We start from the raw sequence: 5000 nt of genomic DNA, 5'->3' as shown, positions 1-5000 counted from the left end.
CGCGGTTCTTCCCGGATGACGGACCTACCTGGCCCGGCCCCGGACCCGCGCCGCTGTTGGCTCGGGATGCTCTCGGGCGGAATAATCGCTCCCGTCAGCGGCGCTTCAGCTTTGGACAATTTCACGACCCGTCTTGAAACACGGACCAAGGAGTCTAACATGTGCGCGAGTCATTGGGCTGTACGAAACCTAAAGGCGTAATGAAAGTGAAGGTCTCGCCTTGCGCGGGCCGAGGGAGGATGGGGCTTCCCCGCCCTTCACGGGGCGGCGGCCTCCGCACTCCCGGGGCGTCTCGTCCTCATTGCGAGGTGAGGCGCACCTAGAGCGTACACGTTGGGACCCGAAAGATGGTGAACTATGCCTGGCCAGGACGAAGTCAGGGGAAACCCTGATGGAGGTCCGTAGCGATTCTGACGTGCAAATCGATCGTCGGAGCTGGGTATAGGGGCGAAAGACTAATCGAACCATCTAGTAGCTGGTTCCCTCCGAAGTTTCCCTCAGGATAGCTGGTGCTCGTACGAGTCTCATCCGGTAAAGCGAATGATTAGAGGCCTTGGGGCCGAAACGACCTCAACCTATTCTCAAACTTTAAATGGGTGAGATCTCCGGCTTGCTTGATATGCTGAAGCCGCGAGCAAACGACTCGGATCGGAGTGCCAAGTGGGCCACTTTTGGTAAGCAGAACTGGCGCTGTGGGATGAACCAAACGCCGAGTTAAGGCGCCCGAATCGACGCTCATGGGAAACCATGAAAGGCGTTGGTTGCTTAAGACAGCAGGACGGTGGCCATGGAAGTCGGAATCCGCTAAGGAGTGTGTAACAACTCACCTGCCGAAGCAACTAGCCCTGAAAATGGATGGCGCTGAAGCGTCGTGCCTATACTCGGCCGTCAGTCTGGCAGTCATGGCCGGTCCTTGCGGCCGGCCGCGAAGCCCTGACGAGTAGGAGGGTCGCGGCGGTGGGCGCAGAAGGGTCTGGGCGTGAGCCTGCCTGGAGCCGCCGTCGGTGCAGATCTTGGTGGTAGTAGCAAATACTCCAGCGAGGCCCTGGAGGGCTGACGCGGAGAAGGGTTTCGTGTGAACAGCCGTTGCACACGAGTCAGTCGATCCTAAGCCCTAGGAGAAATCCGATGTTGATGGGGGCCGTCATAGCATGATGCACTTTGTGCTGGCCCCCGTTGGGCGAAAGGGAATCCGGTTCCTATTCCGGAACCCGGCAGCGGAACCGATACAAGTCGGGCCCCTCTTTTAGAGATGCTCGTCGGGGTAACCCAAAAGGACCCGGAGACGCCGTCGGGAGATCGGGGAAGAGTTTTCTTTTCTGCATGAGCGTTCGAGTTCCCTGGAATCCTCTAGCAGGGAGATAGGGTTTGGAACGCGAAGAGCACCGCAGTTGCGGCGGTGTCCCGATCTTCCCCTCGGACCTTGAAAATCCGGGAGAGGGCCACGTGGAGGTGTCGCGCCGGTTCGTACCCATATCCGCAGCAGGTCTCCAAGGTGAAGAGCCTCTAGTCGATAGAATAATGTAGGTAAGGGAAGTCGGCAAATTGGATCCGTAACTTCGGGATAAGGATTGGCTCTGAGGATCGGGGCGTGTCGGGCTTGGTCGGGAAGTGGGTCAGCGCTAACGTGCCGGGCCTGGGCGAGGTGAGTGCCGTAGGGGTGCCGGTAAGTGCGGGCGTTTAGCGCGGGCGTGGTCTGCTCTCGCCGTTGGTTGGCCTCGTGCTGGCCGGCGGTGCAGGATGCGCGCGCCTGCGCGGCGTTCGCGCCCCGGTGCTTCAACCTGCGTGCAGGATCCGAGCTCGGTCCCGTGCCTTGGCCTCCCACGGATCTTCCTTGCTGCGAGGCCGCGTCCGCCTTAGCGTGCTCCTCCGGGGGCGCGCGGGTGCGCGGATTCTCTTCGGCCGCCATTCAACGATCAACTCAGAACTGGCACGGACTGGGGGAATCCGACTGTCTAATTAAAACAAAGCATTGCGATGGCCCTAGCGGGTGTTGACGCAATGTGATTTCTGCCCAGTGCTCTGAATGTCAACGTGAAGAAATTCAAGCAAGCGCGGGTAAACGGCGGGAGTAACTATGACTCTCTTAAGGTAGCCAAATGCCTCGTCATCTAATTAGTGACGCGCATGAATGGATTAACGAGATTCCCGCTGTCCCTAACTTGGCCAAATAGCCATTTCTATACAAGGTATCCTGATGCACTTTAGAGTGTTTCAGGTAAATGCAATGAGAAGTCAGTTAGTCTTACACGAATTAAGAAGACTAACAGAGGAATATAAAGTAGATATCTTAATAATACAAGAACCATACTCCGTCTCGGGAAGGGTCCCTGGCTTTCCCGTTAACGCACAGGTGATTGCCTCAGGCCAGCAACCAATGACCTCAATCATAATACTAAGTAATTTAATTAAAACAACTGTAATTACACAATTATGTACTACACATCTTACGGTTGTCGAAGTAAATTTAAAAGGACACAGTTTGTATTTAATGAATCTGTATTGTCAGTATAGACATGATATTGACACTTACCTGAGACAATTGCGGACAGCAATAAGAACCTTACAAGACAAGCCTATAATAATATCAATGGATGCAAATGCGAAATCGCCGCTCTGGCATAGCCCGGTACAAGACCACAGAGGAATTGAACTAGAAGATCTAATCATGGAACACAATTTGAATGTTGCGAATCTCCCCGGCAACCCTCCAACTTATAGGAGCCGAGCCGGGGCAGCATCTTTCATTGACATCACTTTAACCTCAATGGACATTGCAAATAAAATTTTGAACTGGAAAACATACGACGGTATAACTACGAGTGATCACAATGTCATTGAATTTGAAATATCTGTGGAGGAGGACCGGGTGCCTGCAGAGTGGACAATGCGTTATGACTACGGGAGAGCCAACTGGGGCCTTCTGGAGGCGGAGTTCGATCCTCCAGAGCTCGGAATTGAATTTAACGTGGACGAGGCAGTAGAGGCCCTAACTACCTCTATAAAGACGGCTATCGCCGTAGCGATACCAGTGAAAAGACGTCTCATTCGGAAAGCGACTGCGCCATGGACTCCGGAGCTGTCGCGGCTCAGGCAGTCTATGCGTAGAGCACGCAGGAACTATCAGAGGGCTTTTGCCCAAGCAGAAAGACAATTCCATCTTACCATATACAGAAGACAGAAGAGGGTCTTTAAGGACACCCTAAATCAACACAGACAGCAGAGTTGGGAGGCCTTCGTAAAGGAACATCTAACCCTGGACCCTTGGGGCATGCCCTATAAAATCGTGAGGGAGAAAATACACTCCCCAATGCAGCTCTCCACAATTAAAAAGGAGGATACTGACGACATGACAATTGACTGGAGACAAACTGCTGAGGAGTTACTTCGTGTGCTCCTACCGGACGACCGACCTGATTTGGACACTGAGCTGCAGAGGGAGATACGTCAGCAAGACCAAATAGAATACAATAATAATTTACAAGTCTACCCCTTCTCGCAAGAGGAGGTGGTAAAAGCAATAAAATCCTTCGCGAGGCGGAAAGCCCCAGGGCCAGATGGTATACCGGCAGAAGTACTGCAGTGCATAGTACAAAAGTTGGCACCAAGTCTTGCCAAAATTTACAACAGATGTTTGGAATTGCGGAGCTTCCCAGCATGCTGGAAAATAGCAGAAGTAGTCATAATCAAGAAGGGCCAAGATAAGGACCCTACACTAGCAAAGTCCTATAGGCCCATCTGTTTACTTGACGTTTTGGGCAAGACCTTTGAAAAGCTTCTGATGTCTAGACTGTCTAGCCACAGGCTTCTTCGTGGTATGAGTGAATTGCAATACGGTTTTAGAAAGGGCAAGTCTACATCTGATGCCATAAATAAAGTAGCAAGTATTGTGCACTTGTCCACGAGGAAATACGTCCTGGGCATCATGGTGGATATTTCCGGCGCCTTCGACAACCTGTGGTGGCCGGCGCTCTTTTCCCAGTTAAGGGAGATGGAGTGTCCGGGGGCGCTATACGGTTGCCTGAGGGATTACTGTCGGAAAAGAGTTGCGAAAATCACGGCTCCTGGTGCCGTGATGTTGAAAGACATCTCAAAGGGCTGCCCGCAGGGCTCTGTGTGTGGCCCCGTGTTTTGGGATGTAAACATGGACCCCCTGCTGACAACTTTGGATGGGAACGACACGGTACTGGGAGCGGTGGCGTATGCAGACGATCTTTTCATCATGGTCGAAGGAGATAGTCGTGCTGAAATAGAGAACAAAACAGTACAAGCATCTGAGATCCTAATGCAATGGTGCCAAAAGTCAAAATTACAAGTTGCACCACATAAATCAAATTACATTCTTTTAAAAGGAAAGCTGGCCCGTGATCCAGTCGTGCGGCTGGATAATAGACTAGTTTCGAGATCTAGGTCCGCAAGATACTTGGGCGTCCTCATGGATGAGGCGTGGAGCTATGCTCCGCACATCGACCATGTGGCTACCAAATCCCTTACAATATTCAACAAACTGATTAGTATTGCTCAAAGACGTTTCCATTTGCCCCCTGGGGCAACTAAAATGTACAATAATTGCATACTGATACCAGTTGTGGGGTATGGTTCCAGCGCGTGGGCGCACAGGCTCACTCAGGTGAAACCAGCACGTGTCATTAGACGAATACAGCGGAATGTAATCATGCGGTGTGTTGGTGCTTTCAGCACCACACCAACGGACGCTTTGTTTGTAATAATGGGACTTCACCCGCTGGACTTAATGATTAGACAACATGCAGCTATACACTGGATCCAAAAGCGGGAATACGAAAAAGTAACAGCACTTATAGGAGAACACATGAATAATATCAAGCAGATTAAAGAGAAAATTACAGATATCTGGCAAGAGCAGTGGCAGTCCTCAGACACTGGGAGAAGGGTCTTCGACTTCTTTCCCAGTGTCCGCGAGAGGCTTAAGATGAAACATCTAACAATAACACTTGGAGTGGTACACTTTTTATCCGGGC

General features: G+C 51.6%; 1 pseudogene; it reads left to right on the top strand.

The window, feature by feature from the left end:
* The window catches only part of LOC124580738, a 3385-nt pseudogene extending 793 nt beyond the window's left edge, over nt 1-2592 (top strand).
* The last annotated feature ends 2408 nt before the right edge of the window (nt 2593-5000 follow it).

The sequence above is a fragment of the Schistocerca americana genome, unplaced genomic scaffold (genome assembly GCF_021461395.2).
Source record: "Schistocerca americana isolate TAMUIC-IGC-003095 unplaced genomic scaffold, iqSchAmer2.1 HiC_scaffold_350, whole genome shotgun sequence".
Taxonomy (NCBI): Eukaryota; Metazoa; Arthropoda; class Insecta; order Orthoptera; family Acrididae; genus Schistocerca; species Schistocerca americana.
Note: the sequence above shows the minus strand (reverse complement) of the source record. Positions and strands in the feature narration are given on the sequence as shown.